The 20,246-nt window shown below is 52.3% G+C and overlaps 1 protein-coding gene across 1 annotated transcript in view; it reads left to right on the top strand.

Annotated features, from left to right (window-relative positions):
- Positions 1-20,246, top strand: part of LOC147110102 (igLON family member 5-like) — a 118,300-nt gene that overhangs the window by 54,896 nt on the left and 43,158 nt on the right. The gene's annotated exons all lie outside the window — the stretch shown is intronic.

The following is a 20,246-nucleotide window of genomic DNA, read 5'->3' on the forward strand; positions in this document are numbered from 1 at the left end:
TCATCTCACCCCATCAACTCCAGCCTCCTCCCACCCCTCTTCATCTCACCCCATCAACTCCAGCCTCCTCCCACCCCTCTTCATCTCACCCCATCAACACCAGCCTCCTCCCACCCCTCTTCATCTCACCCCATCAACACCAGCCTCCTCCCACCCCTCTTCATCTCACCCCATCAACACCAGCCTCCTCCCACCCCTCTTTATCTCACCCCATCAACACCAGCCTCCTCCCACCCCTCTTCATCTCCCCCCATCAACACCAGCCTCCTCCCACCCCTCTTCATCTCACCCCATCACCATATCCTTCTATTCCTTTCTCCCTCGTGTGTTTATCCAGCTTCCCCTTAAATGTATCTCTGCTCTTCGCCTGAACCACTCCCTGTGGTAGCGAGTTCCCCATTCTCCCCACTCTCTGGGGAAAGAAGTTTCTCCTGAATTCCCTATTGGATTTATCAGTGACTCTCTTATATTGATGGCCCCTAGTTCTGGTCTCCCCCACAAGTGGAAACATCTTCTCTACGTCTAACCTATCGAAACTCTATCATAATCTTAAAGCCCTCTATCAGGTCACCCCTCAGCCTTCTCTTTACTGGAGAAGCTCCCCTCTACCGAGCCTTCCTTGGTAACCCCGAGTACCCTGACCCAAGACAGACCTGGTGGTCTTGCAGTGTCCAGCCGGGTAAGCAGGCGTTGGGGGCAGTGCAGGAGGTCACGGTCGACCTTGACCACTGCTGGTTTTTGTGTGGCGAGGCGGCCAGATTAGCGGGCTAACGTTACGCCTGGAAACTCGCCCTGAACTGGCAGAGGCTGGAACGATGACGGCGCAGATACTGTCCTAGAAACTGGTTTGCTATTTGCTAATGGCTTTGGACGGTGAGGGGGCTTGATTGAGGACTTTGGGCTCTGAAGACTGCACTTCCCGCTGATTAAACCATTTCGTTATTTCCTGGCCCGTCCCAGTCAGCTCCCTCCATCCACTCTCTTACTGTTAAGTGCTCAGTCCCGGAGAGACAACCCTCATCAATCGCGGATGACATCTCCTCTAGGCCTCGGCTTGATGTACAGCGCTGTGCATGCAAAAAGGAAGATGACTCTTGCTTTTCTATAGCGCCTTTCACTACCCCAGGACGTCCCAAAGCTCTTCAATGCAGTACTTTTTCTGAAGTGTGGTCACTGTTGTAATGTAGGAAACGCCAATTTGCGCACAGCAAGCTCCCACAAACAGCAATGTGATAATGAGTTGGATCGTGTGTTTTTTAGTGATGTTGGTTGAGGGATAAATATTGGCCCCAGGACACCGGGGAGAACACCCCCCTGCTCTTCTTCGAAAGAGTGCCTGTGAGATCTTTCACCTTCACTTGAGAGAGCAGAAGGGGCCTCGGTTTAACGTCTCATCTGAAAGACGGCATCTCTGGACAGTGCAGCGTTCCTTCAGTGCTGCTCCACCGACGGTGCGGTACTCCCTCAGTACTGCCCCTCCGACAGTGCAGCGCTCCCTCAGTACTGCCCCTCCGACAGTGCGGTGCTCCCTCAGTACTGCCCCTCCGACAGTGCGGCGCTCCCTCAGTACTGCCCCTCCGACGGTGCGGCGCTCCCTCAGTACTGCCCCTCCGACAGTGTGGCGCTCCCTCAGTACTGCCCCTCCGACAGTGCGGCGCTCCCTCAGTACTGCCCCTCCGACGGCGCGGCGCTCCCTCAGTACTGCCCCTCTGACAATGCGGCGTTCCCTCAGTACTGCCCCTCCGTCAGTGCGGCGCTCCCTCAGTACTGCCCCTCCCACAGTGCGGCGCTCCCTCAGTACTGCCCCTCCGATGAAGCGGCGCTCCCTCAGTACTGCCCCTCCGACCATGCGGCGCTTCCTCAGTACTGCCCCCTCCTAGAACAGTATGTAATGGAACCAAACAGGGAGCATGCATGGATCTGGTACTGTGTAATGAGACAGAATTAATAAATGATATCACAGCAAAGGATCCTCTAGGAAAGAGTGATCATAGCATGGTTGAATTTCAAATTCAGTTGGAGGGTGAGAAAGTTGTATCTCAAACCAGTGTCCTGATCTTAAACAAAGCCAATTATAATGGCAAGACGGCAGAACTGGCTAAAGTGGACTGGAAAAACAAATTAAAGGGTAAGACAGTTGAAATGCAGTGGCGGACATTTAAGGAGATATTTCATAATTCTCAACAAAAATATATTCCAGTGAGAAAGAAAGATTTTAAGAGAAGGGAGCACCATCCGTGGCTAACTAAGGAAGTAAAGGATGGTATACAATTGAAAACGAAGGCATACAATGTTGCCAAGATTGGTGGGAGACCAGAGGATTGGGAAATTTAAAAAAAACAGTAAAGGATGACTAAAAAAATAATAGAGAGAAGATGAATTATGAGAGTAAACTAGCAAGAAATATTAACACAGATAGTAAGAGCTTCTACAGGTATATAAAAAGGAAGAGAGTAGCTAAAGTAAACGTTGGTCCCTTGGAGGATGAGACTGGGGAATTAATAATGGGGAACGGGGAAATGACAGAGACTCTGAACAAATATTTTGTATCTGTCTTCATGGTAGAATACACTAACAACATCCCAATAATGGATAATCAAGGGGCCACAGGGAGGGGGGAACTAAAGACAATCACTGTCACTGAGGAAATAGTACTCGGTAAAATAATGGGACTAAAAGATGACAAGTCCCCTGGACCAGATGGCCTGCATCCCAGGGTCTTAAAAATAAGTGGCTGCAGAGATAGTGGATGCATTGGTTGCAATATACCAAAATTCTCTGGATTCTGGAGAGGTCCCAGCGGATTGGAAAACCGGAAATGTAACGCCCCTATTTAAGAAAGGAGAGAGACAGACAGCAGGAAACTATAGACCAGTTAGCCTAACATCTGTCGTTGGGAAAATGCTGGAGTCCTTCATTAAGGAAGCAGCAGCAGGGCATTTGGAAAATCATAATGCAGTCAAGCAGAGTCAGCATGGTTTTATGAAAGGGAAATCATGTTTAACAAATTTGCTGGAGTTCTTTGAGGATGTAACGAGCAGGATGGATAAAGGGGAACCAGTAGATGTGGTGTATTTGGATTTCCAGAAGGCGTTCAATAAGGTGCCACATAAAAGGTTACTGCACAAGATAAGCACTCACAGAGTTGGGGGTAATATATTAGCATGGATAGAGAATTGGCTAACTAACAGAAAGCAGAGAGTCGGGATAAATGGGTCATTTTCCGGTTGGCAAACGGTAACTAGTGGGGTGCCACAGGGATTGGTGCTGGGGCCTCAACTATTTACAATCTACATTAATGACTAGGATGAAGGGACCGAGTGTAATGTAGACAAGTTTGCGGATGATACAAAGATGGGTGGGAAAGCAAGTTGTGCAGAGGACTCAAAGAACCTGCAAAGGGATATAGACAGGCTAAGTGAGTGGGCAAACATTTGGCAGATGGAGTATAATGTGGGAAAGTGCGAGGTTATCCACTTTGGCAGGAAAAATAAAAAAGCAAATTATTATTTAAATGGAGAGATTACAAAATGCTACAGTTCAGAGGGACCTGCGGGTCCTTGTGCATGAAACACAACAAGTTAGCATGCAGGTACAGCAAGTAATCAAAAAGGCAAATGGAATGTTGGCCTTTATTGCAAGGGGGTTGGAGTATAAAAGTAGGGAAGTCCTGCTACAACTGTACAGGGCGTTGGTGAGACCACACCTGGAGTACTGCGTACAGTTTTGGCCTCCTTATTTAAGGAGGGATATACTTGTATTGGAGGCAGTTCAGAGAAGGTTCACTGGGTTAATTCCAGAGATGAGGGGGTTGACTTATGAAGAAAGGTTGAGCAGGTTGGGCCTATACTCATTGGAGTTTAGAAGAATGCGAGGTGATCTTATTGAAACATATAAGATACTGAGGGGGCTCGACAGGGTAGATGCAGAGAGGATGTTTCCCCTCGTGGGGAAATCTAGAACTCGGGGGCAAAGTCTCAGAATAAGGGGTCGGCCTTTTAGAACTGAGATGAGGAGGAATTTCTTCTCCCAGAGGGTCGTAAATCTGTGGAATTCTCTGCCCCAGAGAGCTGTGGAGGCTGGGTCATTAAATACATTTAAGGTGGAGATAGACAGATACTTGAACGATAAGGGAGTGAAGGGTTATGGGGAGCGGGCAGGGAAGTGGCTTTGAGCCCAAGATCAGCCATGATCATAAATGGCGGAGCAGGCTCGAGGGGCCAAGTGGCCTATTCCTGCTCCTATTTCTTATGTTCTTATGTATGCCCCTCCGACAGTGCAGCGCTCCCTCAGTACTGCCCCTGCGACAGTGCGGCGCTCCTTCAGTACTGCCCCTCCGACAGTGCAGTGCTCCCTCAGCACTGCCCCTCCGACAGTGCAGGGCTCCCTCAGCACTGCCCCTCTGACAGTGTGGCGCTCCCTCAGTACTGCCCCTCCGACAGTGTGGCGCTCCCTCAGTACTGCCCCACCGACAGTGTAGCGCTCCCTCAGTACTGCCCCTCCGACAGTGCGGCGCTCCCTCAGTACCGCCCCTCCGACAGTGCGGCGCTCCCTCAGTACTGCCCCTCCGACAGTGTGGCTCTCCCTCAGTACTGCCCCTCCGACAGTGCGGCGCTCCCTCAGTACTGCCCCTCCGACAGTTTTCAGGGAGTTGGATGGAGACCAGGAGTGTGAGCATTGTTGATTTTCTTGTACCTACTTCACCAGGGTTGAGTCTAAGTGTAACATTCCTTCTGCCATATCAATGCCAAGGGTGCAGAGGGGGCAACTCTGGCCACCCAGAGGCTCAGATCCTGACCCCTCAAATCTTTACCAATTCTCCCCTTTGTTCTTCAGTAAAAAGTCACACAACACCAGGTTATAGTCCAACAGCTTTATTTGAAATCACAAGCTTTCGGAGCGCTGCTCCTTCTTCAGGTGAAGTGGAGAAATGCATAAAGACACAGCTTATATAGTCAGAGAATCATGTCAGATGTTTACAGGTAACCTTTCCAACTGCCATTTATCACACCTCGGCAGAGAGATAATCACAGCAATCAAAGGTGTGAATGGTGTCCAAACCGGTCAGTCAGGGAAACATTACATCAAAGAGCAATGAGGTGGGGTCACAAGGGGTCAAATATTGCAGATGCTGGTGTCTGTATGAAAAACAAAAAAACAGACAAAAAACATTTTTTTTTTTTGGCTGGAAATCACAGCAGGTCCGGCCGCATCTGTGTCGAGTGAACAAGCCAATGTCGACTCGAGTCTGGATGACCCTGCATCAGGTGGGGTTACATGTAGCGTGACATGAACCCAAGATCTCTGTTGAGGCCGTCCTCATGGGTGCGGAACTTGGCTATCAGTTTCTCTTCGACGATTTTGCGTTGTCGTGTGTCTCGAAGGCCGCCTTGGAGAATGCTTACCCGAAGATCGGAGGCTGAATGTCCTTGACTGCTGAAGTGTTCCCCGACTGGGAGGGAACACTCCTGCCTGGTGATTGTTGCGCGGTGTCTGTTCATCCGTTGTCGCAGTGTCTGCATGGTCTCGCCGATGTACCATGCTCCGGGGCATCCTTTCCTGCAACGTATGAGGTAGACAACGTTGGCCGGGTCACATGAGTATGTACCATGTACCTGGTGGGTGGTGTCCTCACGTGTGATGATGGTATCTGTGTTGATGATCTGGCATGTCTTGCAGAGGTTGCTGTGGCAGGGTTGTGTGGTGTCGTGGTCGCTGTTCTCCTGAAAGCTGGGTAATTTGCTGCGAACGATGGTCTGTTTGAGGTTAGGCGGCTGTTTGAAAGCGAGTAGTGGAGGCGTGGGGATGGCCTTAGCGAGGTGTTCGTCGTCATCGATGACATGTTGAAGGCTGCGAAGAACATGGCGTAGTTTCTCCGCTCCGGGGAAGTACTGGACGACGAAGGGTACTCTGTTGGTTGTGTCCCGTGTTTGTCTTCTGAGGAGGTCTATGCGATTTTTCGCTGTGGCCCGTCGGAACTGTCGATCGACGAGTCGAGCGTCATATCCCGTTCTTACAAGGGCGTCTTTCAGTGTCTGTAGGTGTCCATCGCGTTCCTCCTCGTCTGAGCAGATCCTGTGTATTCGCAGGGCTTGTCCATAGGGGATGGCTTCTTTAACGTGGTTAGGGTGGAAGCTGGAGAAGTGAAGCATCGTGAGGTTGTCCGTGGGCTTGCGGTAGAGTGAAGTGCTGAGGTGTCCGTCTTTGATGGAGATTCGTGTGTCCAGGAATGAGACTGATTCTGAGGAGTAGTCCATGGTGAGTTTGATGGTGGGATGGAACTTGTTGATGTTATCGTGTAGTCGATACACGATAACATCAACAAGTTCCATCCCACCATCAAACTCACCATGGACTACTCCTCAGAATCAGTCTCATTCCTGGACACACGAATCTCCATCAAAGACGGACACCTCAGCACTTCACTCTACCGCAAGCCCACGGACAACCTCACGATGCTTCACTTCTCCAGCTTCCACCCTAACCACGTTAAAGAAGCCATCCCCTATGGACAAGCCCTGCGAATACACAGGATCTGCTCAGACGAGGAGGAACGCGATGGACACCTACAGACACTGAAAGACGCCCTTGTAAGAACGGGATATGACGCTCGACTCGTCGATCGACAGTTCCGACGGGCCACAGCGAAAAATCGCATAGACCTCCTCAGAAGACAAACACGGGACACAACCAACAGAGTACCCTTCGTCGTCCAGTACTTCCCCGGAGCGGAGAAACTACGCCATGTTCTTCGCAGCCTTCAACATGTCATCGATGACGACGAACACCTCGCTAAGGCCATCCCCACGCCTCCACTACTCGCTTTCAAACAGCCGCCTAACCTCAAACAGACCATCGTTCGCAGCAAATTACCCAGCTTTCAGGAGAACAGCGACCATGACACCACACAACCCTGCCACAGCAACCTCTGCAAGACATGCCAGATCATCAACACAGATACCATCATCACACGTGAGGACACCACCCACCAGGTACATGGTACATACTCATGTGACTCGGCCAACGTTGTCTACCTCATACGTTGCAGGAAAGGATGCCCCGGAGCATGGTACATCGGCGAGACCATGCAGACACTGCGACAACGGATGAACGGACACCGCGCAACAATCACCAGGCAGGAGTGTTCCCTCCCAGTCGGGGAACACTTCAGCAGTCAAGGACATTCAGCCTCCGATCTTCGGGTAAGCATTCTCCAAGGTGGCCTTCGAGACACACGACAACGCAAAATAAACTGATAGCCAAGTTCCGCACCCATGAGGACGGCCTCAACCGAGATCTTGGGTTCATGTCACGCTACATGTAACCCCACCTGATGCAGGGTCATCCAGACTCGAGTCGACATTGGCTTGTTCTCTCTACACAGATGCGGCCGGACCTGCTGTGATTTCCAGCCAAAAAAAAAAAAAAAAAAAATGTTTTTTGTCTGTTTTTTTTGTTTTTCATACAGACCCCCAGCATCTGCAATATTTGACCCCTTGTGACCCCACCTCATTGTTCTTTGATGTAATTGTTTCCCTGACTGACCTGTTTGGACACCATTCACACCTTTGACTGCTGTGATTATCTCTCTGCCGAGGTGTGATAAATGGCAAGTTGGAAAGGTTACCTGTAAACATCTGACATGATTCTCTGACTATATAAGCTGTGTCTTTATGCATTTCTCCACTTCACCTGAAGAAGGAGCAGCGCTCCGAAAGCTTGTGATTTCAAATAAAAGCTGTTGGACTATAACCTGGTGTTGTGTGACTTTTTACATTTGTCCACCCCAGTCCAACTCCGGCATCTCCACACCTTGTTCTTCAGTGATGTGGAGGAGACTGGAGAAGCTGGGGTTGTTCTCCTTAGAGTAGAGAAGGTTAAGAGGAGATTGACCAGAATGGTCCCAGGGATGAGGGACTTTAGTGATGTGGAGAGAACTGGAGAAGCTGGGGTTGTTCTCCTTAGAGCAGAGAAGGTTAAGAGGAGATTGACCAGAATGGTCCCAGGGATGAGGGACTTTAGTGATGTGGAGAGACTGGAGAAGCTGGGGTTGTTCTCCTTCGAGCAGAGAAGGTTAAGAGGAGATTGACCAGAATGGTCCCCAAGGGTGAGGGACTTCAGTGATGTGGAGAGACTGGAGAAGCTGGGGTTGTTCTCCTTGGAGCAGAGAAGGTTAAGGGGAGATTGACCAGAATGGTCCCCAGGGATGAGGGACTTCAGTGTGTCGAGAGACTGGAGAAGCTGGGGTTGTTCTCCTTAGAGCAGAGAAGGTTAAGGGGAGATTGACCAGAATGGTTCCAGGGATGAGGGACTTCAGTGAAGTGGAGAGACTGGAGAAGCTGAGGTTGTTCTCCTTAGAGCAGAGAAGGTTAAGGGGAGATTGACCAGAATGGTCCCAGGGATGAGGGACTTCAGTGATGTGGAGAGACTGGAGAAGCTGGGGTTGTTCGCCTTAGAGCAGAGAAGGCTAAGGGGAGGTTGACCAGAATAGTCCCAGGGATGAGGGACTTCAGTGATGTGGAGAGACTGGAGAAGCTGGGGTTGTTCGCCTTAGAGCAGAGAAGGTTAAGGGGAGATTGACCAGAATGGTCCCAGGGATGAGGGACTTCAGTGATGTGGAGAGACTGGAGAAGCTGGGATTGTTCTCCTTAGAGCAGAGAAGGTTAAGGGGAGATTGACCAGAATGGTCCCAGGGATGAGGGACTTCAGTGATGTGGAGAGACTGGAGAAGCTGGGGTTGTTCTCCTTAGAGCAGAGAATGTTAAGGGGAGATTGACCAGAATGGTCCCCAGGGATGAGGGACTTCAGTGATGTGGGATAGACTGGAGAAGCTGGGGTTGTTCTCCTTAGAGCAGAGAAGGTTAAGGAGGAGATTGACCGGAATGGTCCCAGGGATGAGGGACTTCAGTGATGTGGAGAGACTGGAGAAGCTGGGGTTGTTCTCCTTAGAGCAGAGAAGGTTAAGGGGAGATTGACCAGAATGGTCCCAGGGATGAGGGACTTCAGTGATGTGGAGAGACTGGAGAAGCTGGGGTTGTTCTCCTTAGAGCAGAGAAGGTTAAGGGGAGATTGACCAGAATGGTCCCAGGGATGAGGGACTTCAGTGATGTGGAGAGACTGGAGAAGCTGGGATTGTTCTCCTTAGAGCAGAGAAGGTTAAGGGGAGATTGACCAGAATGGTCCCAGGGATGAGGGACTTCAGTGATGTGGAGAGACTGGAGAAGCTGGGGTTGTTCTCCTTAGAGCAGAGAAGGTTAAGGAGGAGATTGACCAGAATGGTCCCAGGGATGAGGGACTTCAGTGATGTGGAGAGACTGGAGAAACTGGGGTTGTTCTCCTTAGAGCAGAGAAGGTTAAGGGGAGATTTGATAGAGGTGTTCAAAATCATGAGGGGTCTGGACAGAGTAGATAGAGAGAAACTGTTCCCATTGGCGGAAGGGTCGAGAACCAGAGGACACAGATTTAAGGCGATTGGTAGGACAACCAAAGGCGACATGAGGAAAAACTGTTTTACGCAGCGAGTGGTTAGGATCTGGAATGCGCTGCTGAAAGGGCGGTGGAGGCAGATTCAATCGTGGCTTTCAAAAGGGAATTGGATAAGTATCTGAAGGAAAATTTTTTGCAGGGTTACGGGGAAAGGGCGGGGGAGTGGGATTGGCTGAAGTGCTCTTGCAGAGAGGCGGCACGGGCTCGACGGGCCGAATGGCCTCTTGTGCTGTAACCCTCATCCATTCCTTTGTTACCTCCAGACTTGACTATTCCAACACACTCCTGGCCGGCCTCCCACATTCCACCCTACGTAACCCTGAGCTCATCCAAAACCCTGCTGCCCCGTGTCCTAACTCGCACCGAGTCCCGTTCACCCATCACCCGCTGTGCTCGCTGAACGACATTGGCTCCTGGTTTGGCAACGCCTCGATTTCAAAATTCACATCCTCGTTTGCAAATCCCTCCACGGCCTCCTTGCCCACTCCCTATTTCTGTCTCCTCCTCCAGCCCAGAACCCTCCCTATCTCTGTAAACTCCTCCAGCCCCCTACAACCCTCCCTACCTCTGTAACCTCCTCCAGCCCCTACAAACCTCCCTATCTCTGTAACCTCCTCCAGCCCCCGACAACCCTCCCTATCTCTGTAACCTCCTCCAGCCCCTACAACCCTCCCTACCTCTGTAACCTCCTCCAGCCCCGACAACCCTCCCTATCTCTATAACCTCCTCCAGCCCCTACAACCCTCCCTATCTCTGTAACCTCCTCCAGCCCCTACAACCCTCCCTATCTCTGTAACCTCCTCCAGCCACCTACAATCCTCCCTATCTCTGTAACCTTCTCCAGCCCCTACAACCCTCCCTATCTCTGTAACCTCCTCCAGCCCCCTACAACCCTCCCTATCTCTGTAACCTCCTCCAGCCCCCTACAACCCTCCCTATCTCTGTAACCTCCTCCAGCCCCCTACAACCCTCCCTATCTCTGTAACCTCCTCCAGCCCCCTACAACCCTCCCTATCTCCGTAACCTCCTCCAGCCCATACAACCCTCCCTATCTCCGTAACCTCCTCCAGCCCCTACAACCCTCCCTATCTCTGTAACCTCCTCCAGCCCCTACAACACTCCCTACCTCTGTAACTTCCTCCAGCCCTACAACCCTCCCTATCTCTGTAACCCCCTCCAGCCCCTACAACCCTCCCTATCTCCGTAACCTCCTCCAGGCCCTACAGCCCTCCGAGACCTCGGTGCTCCTCCAGTTCCGGCCTCTTGCGCATCCCCCGATTTCCATCGCTCCACCATTGGCGGCCGTGCCTTCAGCCGCCTGGGCCCCGAGCTCTGGAATTCCCTCCCTAAACCTCTCCGCCTCTCTCTCCTCCTTTAAGACGCTCCTTAAAACCGACCTCTTTGACCCAGCTTTTGGCCGCCTCTCCTAATATCTCCTGATGTGTCTCGCTGTCAGAAATTTTGTCTGATAATCGCTCCTGTGAAGCGCCTACGGGACGTTTTACTACGTTAAAGGCGCGGGATAATTAGAAGCTGTTGTTCCCGAGGAGCGGTGCCCCAGAACTGAATGCGGTCACTCCAGGGAGAGATGTGAAGTGTGACAGGGAGAGTGAACGGCGAGATGGGGATCCCCCAGTGATCTGCCAAAGAAAGCACAACAGTGAAGCAGCAACTGATTAATGAGTTGCCTCTCGTGCCAGATTTCTGCCCTGGCTCCTGAGATCAAAGGGGATAGTTTAGCTTCAAATTAGATCAAATTGGAGATTACCTTTCCGACAAAAGATTTGATTAAGGCTCCGCTGCTTTTGTTCAGCTGAAGGCTGTGGAATCCCCACAATTCAGAGCCCATTTATCGGGACCAGGAGGAGGCCCATTCAGCCCCTCGAGCCTGTTACACAGGAACAGGAGGAGGCCCATTCAGCCCCTCGAACCTGTTACACAGGAACAGGAGGAGGCCCATTCAGCCCCTTGAGCCTGTTACACAGGAACAGGAGGAGGCCTATTCAGCCCCCTTGAGTCTGTTACATAGGAACAGGGAAAGGCCCATTCAGCCCCCTCGAGCCTGTTACACAGGAACAGGAATAGCCCCATTCAGCCCCTCGTGCATGTTACCATAGGAACAAGAGGAGGCCCATTCCGCCCCTCGAGCCTGTTGCACAGGAACAGGAGGAGGCCATTCAGCCCCTCGAGCCTGTTACACAGGAACAGGAGGAGGCCCATTCAGCCCCTCGAGCCTGTTACACAGGAACAGGAGGAGGCCATTCAGCCCCACGAGCCTGTTACACAGGAACAGGAGGAAGCCCATTCAGCCCCTTGAGCCTGTTACACAGGAACAGGAGGAGGCCCATTCAGCCCCCTCGAGTCTGTTACATAGGAACAGGAGGAGGCCCATTCAGCCCCTCGAGCCTGTTACACAGGAACAGGAGGAGGCCCATTCAGCCCCCTCGAGCCTGTTACACAGGAACAGGAGGAGGCCCATTCAGCCCCCTCGAGCCTGTTACACAGGAACAGGAGGAGGCCCATTCAGCCCCTCGAGCCTGTTACACAGGGACAGGAGGAGGCCCATTCAGCCCCTCGAGCCTGTTACACAGGAACAGGAGGAGGCCCATTCAGCCCCTTGAGCCTGTTACACAGGAACAGGAGGAGGCCCATTCAGCCCCTCGAGCCTGTTACACAGGAACAGGAGGAGGCCCATTCAGCCCCTCGTGCATGTTACCATAGGAACAGGAGGAGGCCCATTCCGCCCCTCGAGCCTGTTGCACAGGAACAGGAGGAGGCCCATTCAGCCCCTCGAGCCTGTTACACAGGAACAGGAGGAGGCCATTCAGCCCCTCGAGCCTGTTACACAGGAACAGGAGGAGGCCCATTCAGCCCCTCGAGCCTGTTACACAGGAAGAGGAGGAGGCCCATTCAGCCCCTCGAGCCTGTTACACAGGAACAGGAGGATTTTTAAACGGTGAGAGATTGGGAAATGTTGGTGTTCAGAGGGACCTGGGTGTCCTTGTACACGAATCACTGAAAGTTAACAGGCAGGTACAGCAAGCAATTAGGAAAGCAACTGGTATGTTGGCCTTTATTACAAGAGGATTTGAGTATAAGAGTAAAGACGTCTTACTGCGATTATATAGGGCCCTGGGGAGACCACACCGGCAGTATTGTGGACAGTTTTGGTCTCCTTACCTAAGGAAGGATATACTTGCCATAGAGGGAGTGCAACGAAGGTTCACCAGACTGGTTCCTGGGATGGGGGGATTGTCCTATCAGGAGAGATTGAGTAGACTAGGCCTATATTCTCTCGAGTTTAGAAGAATGAGAGGTGATCTCATTGTAACATGCAAAATTCTTACAGGGCTTGACAGGGTAGATGCAGGGGGGATGTTTCCCCTGGCTGGGGAGTCTAGAACCAGGGGTCACAGTCTCAGAATAAGGGGTCGGCCATTTAGGACTGAGATGAGGAGGAATTTCTTCACTCAGAGGGCGGTGAATCTTTGGAATTCTCTGCCCCAGAGGGCTGTGGAGGCTCAGTCTTTGAGTATATTCAAGACAGAGATCGATAGATTTTTGAATATTAAGGGAATCAAGGGATATGGGGATAGTGCAGGAAAGTGGAGATGAGGTAGAAGATCAGCCATGATCTTATTGAATGGCGGAGCAGGCTCGAGGGGCCAAATGGCCGACTCCTGCTCATATTTCTTATGTTCTTATGTGCTCCCTCAGTACTGCCCCTCCGACAGTGCGGCGCTACCTCAGTACTGCCCCTCCGACAGTGCGGGGCTCCCTCAGTACTGCCCCTCCGACAGTGCGGCGCTCCCTCAGTACTGTCCCTCCGACAGTGCGGCGCTCCCTCAGTACTGCCCCTCCGACAGTGCGGCGCTCCCTCAGTACTGACCCTCCGACAGTGCGGCGCTCCCTCAGTACTGTCCCTCCGACAGTGCGGCGCTCCCTCAGTACTGCCCCTCCGACAGTGCGGCGCTCCCTCAGTACTGCCCCTCCGACAGTGCGGCACTCCCTCAGGACTGCCCCTCCGACAGTGCGGCGCTCCCTCAGCACTGACACTGGGGAGTGCCGGCCTGGATTATGGGGGTGAATTCTCTGGAGTGAGGGCTCGGACCCACGACCTTCTGACTCTGCGGCGAGTGAGAGAGAGAGAGCGCTAATCCCTCTCAGCTACGGTTGGCACAGAGCAACAATGAGATTGCTATTGAGACTGGAGAGTGAAGTCATACTGACTGACAGGACAATATTTAAAAGTAAGATTGTGTAAGAGGCTCACGGTATCAGATGTACTTAGATCCGATTGAAAGCTATTAATTAGCACCAGCGCAAGTGATTGGAAGAGGATGAGATAGGCAATCCCTCTGCAATGGGAAGCTGATTAAATAGATCCTCGTGGATTTTCTTACTGTTAAAAGTTCCTCTTCCGAGTTACCGTTGTTTCAGGGGACTGCACACACCACACGGTGGCATTCCACTCCCAGGGCAGGTACAGCACGGGGTTAGATACAGAGTAAAGCTCCCTCTACACTGTTCCATCAGACACTCCTAGGGCAGGTACAGCACGGGTTAGATACAGAGTAAAGCTCCCTCTACACTGTCCCATCAAACACTCCTAGGGCAGGTACAGCACGGGGTTAGATACAGAGTAAAGCTCCCTCTACACTGTCCCATCAAACACTCCTAGGGCAGGTACAGCACGGGTTAGATACAGAGTAAAGCTCCCTCTACACTGTCCCATCAAACACTCCCAGGGCAGGTACAGCACGGGTAAGATACAGAGTAAAGCTCCCTCTACACTGCCCCGTCATACACTCCCAGGGCAGGGACAGCACAGGTTAGATACAGAGTAAAGCTCCCTCTACACTGTCCCATCAAACACTCCTAGGGCAGGTACAGCACGGGTTATATACAGAGTAAAGCTCCATCTACACTGTCCCATCAAACACTCCTAGGGCAGGTACAGCACGGGTTATAAACAGAGTAAAGCTCCATCTACACTGTCCCATCAAACACTCCTAGGGCAGGTACAGCACGGGTTATATACAGAGTAAAGCTCCATCTACACTGTCCCATCAAACACTCCCAGGGCAGGTACAGCACGGGTTAGATACAGAGTAAAGCTCCCTCTACACTGTCCCATCAAACACTCCTAGGGCAGGTACAGCACGGGTTATATACAGAGTAAAGCTCCCTCTACACTGTCCCATCAAACACTCCCAGGGCAGGTACAGCACGGGTTAGATACAGAGTAAAGCTCCCTCTACACTGTCCCATCAAACACTCCCAGGGCAGGTACAGCACGGGTTAGATACAGAGTAAAGCTCCCTCTACACTGTCCCATCAAACACTCCCAGGGCAGGTACAGCACGGGTTAGATACAGAGTAAAGCTCCCTCTACACTGTCCCATCAAACACTCCTAGGGCAGGCACAGCACGGGTTATATACAGAGTAAAGCTCCATCTACACTGTCCCATCAAACACTCCCAGGGCAGGTACAGCACGGGTTAGATACAGAGTAAAGCTCCCTCTACACTGTCCCATCAAACACTCCCAGGGCAGGTACAGCACGGGTTAGATACAGAGTAAAGCTCCCTCTACACTGTCCCATCAAACACTCCTAGGGCAGGTACAGCACGGGTTATATACAGAGTAAAGCTCCATCTACACTGTCCCATCAAACACTCCTAGGGCAGGTACAGCACGGGTTAGATACAGAGTAAAGCTCCCTCTACACTGTCCCATCAAACACTCCCAGGGCAGGTACAGCACGGGGTAGATACAGAGTAAAGCTCCCTCTACACTGTCCCATCAAACACTCCCAGGGCAGGTACAGCACGGGTTAGATACAGAGTAAAGCTCCCTCTACACTGTCCCATCAAACCCTCCCAGGGCAGGTACAGCACGGGTTAGATACAGAGTAAAGCTCCCTCTACACTGTCCCATCAAACACTCCCAGGGCAGGTACAGCACGGGGTTAGATACAGAGTAAAGCTCCCTCTACACTGTCCCATCAAACACTCCCAGGGCAGGTACAGCACGGGGTTAGATACAGAGTAAAGCTCCCTCTACACTGTCCCATCAAACCCTCCCAGGGCAGGTACAGCACGGGTTAGATACAGAGTAAAGCTCCCTCTACACTGTCCCATCAAACACTCCCAGGGCAGGTACAGCACGGGGTTAGATACAGAGTAAAGCTCCCTCTACACTGTCCCACCAAACACTCCCAGGGCAGGTACAGCACGGGGTTAGATACAGAGTAAAGCTGCCTCTGCACTGTCCCATCAAACCCTCCCAGGGCAGGTACAGCACGGGTTAGATACAGAGTAAAGCTCCCTCTACACTGTCCCATCAAACACTCCCAGGGCAGGTACAGCACAGGGTTAGATACAGAGTAAAGCTCCCTCTACACTGTCCCATCAAACCCTCCCAGGGCAGGTACAGCACGGGTTAGATACAGAGTAAAGCTCCCTCTACACTGTCCCATCAAACACTCCCAGGGCAGGTACAGCACGGGGTTAGATACAGAGTAAAGCTCCCTCTACACTGTCCCATCAAACACTCCCAGGGCAGGTACAGCACTGGTTAGATACAGAGTAAAGCTCCCTCTACACTGTCCCATCAAACACTCCCAGGGCAGGTACAGCACGGGTTAGATACAGAGTAAAGCTCCCTCTACACTGTCCCATCAAACACTCCCAGGGCAGGTACAGCACGGGTTAGATACAGAGTAAAGCTCCCTCGATACTGTCCCATCAAACACTCCCAGGGCAGGTACAGCACGGGTTAGATACAGAGTAAAGCTCCCTCTGCACTGCCCCATCAAACACTCCCAGGGCAGGTACAGTACAGGGTTAGATACAGAGTAAAGCTCCCTCTACACTGTCCCATCAAACCCTCCCAGGGCAGGTACAGCACGGGTTAGATACAGAGTAAAGCTCCCTCTACACTGTCCCATCAAACACTCCCAGGGCAGGTACAGCACGGGGTTAGATACAGAGTAAAGCTCCCTCTACACTGTCCCATCAAACACTCCCAGGGCAGGTACAGCACGGGGTTAGATACAGAGTAAAGCTCCCTCTACACTGTCCCATCAAACCCTCCCAGGGCAGGTACAGCACGGGTTAGATACAGAGTAAAGCTCCCTCGATACTGTCCCATCAAACACTCCAAGGGCAGGTACAGCACGGGTTAGATACAGAGTAAAGCTCCCTCTGCACTGTCCCATCAAACACTCCCAGGGCAGGTACAGCACAGGGTTCGATACAGAGTAAAGCTCCCTCTGCACTGTCCCATCAAACACTCCCAGGGCAGGTGCAGCATGGGTTAGATACAGAGTAAAGCTCCCTCTACACTGTCCCATCAAACCCTCCCAGGGCAGGTACAGCACGGGTTAGATACAGAGTAAAGCTCCCTCTACACTGTCCCATCAAACACTCCCAGGGCAGGTACAGCACGGGGTTAGATACAGAGTAAAGCTCCCTCTACACTGTCCCATCAAACACTCCCAGGGCAGGTACAGCACGGGTTAGATACAGAGTAAAGCTCCCTCTACACTGTCCCATCAAACACTCCCAGGGCAGGTACAGCACAGGTTAGATACAGAGTAAAGCTCCCTCTACACTGTCCCATCAAACACTCCCAGGGCAGGTACAGCATGGGTTAGATACAGAGTAAAGCTCCCTCTACACTGTCCCATCAAACACTCCCAGGGCAGGTACAGCTCGGGGATAGATACAGAGTAAAGCTCCCTCTACACTGTCCCATCAAACACTCCCAGGGCAGGTACAGCACGGGGTTAGATACAGAGTAAAGCTCCCTCTACACTGCCCCATCAAACACTCCCGGGGCAGGTACAGCACGGGGTAAGATACAGAGTAAAGCTCCCTCTACACTGTCCCGTCAAACACTCCCAGGGCAGGTACAGCACGGGGTAAGATACAGAGTAAAGCTCCCTCTACACTGTCCCATCAAACACTCCCAGGGCAGGTACAGCACGGGGTTAGATACAGAGTAAAGCCCCCTCTACACTGTCCCATCAAACACTCCCAGGGCAGGTACAGCACGGGTTAGATACAGAGTAAAGCTCCCTCTACACTGTCCCATCAAACACTCCCAGGGCAGGTACAGCACGGGGTTAGATACAGAGTAAAGCCCCCTCTACACTGTCCCATCAAACACTCCCAGGGCAGGTACAGCACGGGTTAGATACAGAGTAAAGCTCCCTCTACACTGTCCCATCAAACACTCCCAGGGCAGGTACAGCACGGGGTTAGATACAGAGTAAAGCTCCCTCTACACTGTCCCATCAAACACTCCCAGGGCAGGTACAGCACGGGTTAGATACAGAGTAAAGCTCCCTCTACACTGTCCCATCAAACACTCCCAGGGCAGGTACAGCACGGGGTTAGATACAGAGTAAAGCTCCCTCTACACTGTCCCATCAAACACTCCCAGGGCAGGTACAGCACGGGTTAGATACAGAGTAAAGCTCCCTCTACACTGTCCCATCAAACACTCCCAGGGCAGGTACAGCATGGGTTAGATACAGAGTAAAGCTCCCTCTACACTGTCCCATCAAACACTCCCAGGGCAGGTACAGCACGGGTTAGATACAGAGTAAAGCTCCCTCTACACTGTCCCATCAAACACTCCCAGGGCAGGTACAGCACGGGTTAGATACAGAGTAAAGCTCCCTCTACACTGTCCCATCAAACACTCCCAGGGCAGGTACAGCATGGGTTAGATACAGAGTAAAGCTCCCTCTACACTGTCCCATCAAACACTCCCAGGGCAGGTACAGCACGGGTTAGATACAGAGTAAACCTCCCTCTACACTGTCCCATCAAACACTCCCAGGGCAGGTACAGCATGGGTTAGATACAGAGTAAAGCTCCCTCTACACTGTCCCATCAAGCACTCCCAGGGCAGGTACAGCACGGGTTAGATACAGAGTAAAGCTCCCTCTACACTGTCCCATCAAACACTCCCAGGGCAGGTACAGCACGGGTTAGATACAGAGTAAAGCCCCCTCTACACTGTCCCATCAAACACTCCCAGGGCAGGTACAGCACGGGGTTAGATACAGAGTAAAGCTCCCTCTACACTGTCCCAGGGCAGATAAATCAGGGCTCATAACATCGCCCGTCTCCGCCCCTTGCCTGAGCTCCTCATGCCTTTGTTAGCTCTGGGCTTTGATTATTCGAACGTCCCTCTGCCCGGCCTCCCAGCTTCCACTCTCTGTAAATTTGAGGTCATCCAAACTCTGCTGCCCCGTGTCCTAACTCGCACCCAGTCCCGTTCACCCATCACCCCCTCTGTTGCTCCCGTTTGAGCAACGCCTCGATTTCAAAATTATCATCCTCACCTTCAAACCCCTCCATGGCCTCGCCCCTCCCTATCTCTGTAACCTCCTCCAGCCCCTACAACTCTCCCTATCTCTGTAACCTCCTCCAGCCCCCACAACACTCACTATCTCTGTAACCTCCTCCAGCCCCTACAACCCTCCCTATCTCTGTAACCTCCTCCAGCCCCTACAACTCTCCCTATCTCTGTCACCTCCTCCAGCCCCTACAACCCTCCCTATCTCTGTAACCTCCTCCAGCCCCTACAACCCTCCCTATCTCTGTAACCTCCTCCAGCCCCTACAACCCTCCCTATCTCTGTAACCTCCTCCAGCCCCTACAACCCTTCCTATCTCTGTAACTACCTCCAGCCCCCTACAACCCTCCCTATCTCTGTAACCTCCTCCAGCCCCGACAACCCTCCCTATCTCTGTAACCTCCTCCAGCCCCGACAACCCTCCCTATCTCTGTAACCTCCTCCAGCCCCTACAACGCTCCCTATCTCTGTAACCTCCTCCAGTCCCTACAACCCTCCCTATCTCTGTAACCTCCTCCAGCCCCGACAACCCTCCCTATCTCTGTAACCTCCTCCAGCCCCTACAACCCTCCCTATTTCTGTAACCTCCTCCAGCACCTACAACCCTCCCTATCTCTGTAACCTCCTCCAGCCCCTACAACCCTCCCTATCTCTGTAACCCCCTCCAGCCCTCTACAACCCTCCCTATCTCTGTAACCTCCTCCAGCACCACAACCCTCCCTATCTCTGTAACCTCCTCCAGCCCTACAACCCTCCCTATCTCTGTAACCTCCTCCAGCCCCGACAACCCTCCCTATCTCTGTAACCTCCTCCAGCCCCGACACCCCTCCCTATCTCTGTAACCTCCTCCAGCCCCCTACAACCCTCCCTATCTCAGTAACCTCCTCCAGCCCCTACAACCCTCCCTATCTCTGTATCCTCCTCCAGCCCCCTATAACCCTCCCTATCTCTGTAAACTCCTCCAGCCCCTGCTACCCTCCCTATCTCTGTAAACTCCTCCAGCCCCTACAACCCTCCCTATCTCTGTAACCTCCTCCAGCCCCTACAACCCTCCCTATCTCTGTAACCTCCTCCAGCCCCCTACAACCCTTCTTATCTCTGTAAACTCCTGCAGCCCCTACAACCCTCCCTATCTCTGTAACCTCCTCCAGCCCCCTACAACCCTCCCTATCTCTGTAACCTCCTCCAGCCCCCTACAACCCTCCCTATCTCTGTAACCTCCTCCAGCCCCTACAACCCTCCCTATCTCTGTAACCTCCTCCAGCCCCTACAACCCTCCCTATCTCTGTAACCTCCTCAAGCCCCTACAACCCTCCTTGTACCTGTAACCTCCTCCAGCCCCCTACAACCCTCCCTATCTCTGTAACCTCCTCCAGCCCCTACA

This window comes from Somniosus microcephalus, chromosome 12 (assembly GCF_052327205.1).
Source record: "Somniosus microcephalus isolate GS21.2 chromosome 12, FLI_Smic_1.0, whole genome shotgun sequence".
NCBI classification, from domain to species: domain Eukaryota; kingdom Metazoa; phylum Chordata; class Chondrichthyes; order Squaliformes; family Somniosidae; genus Somniosus; species Somniosus microcephalus.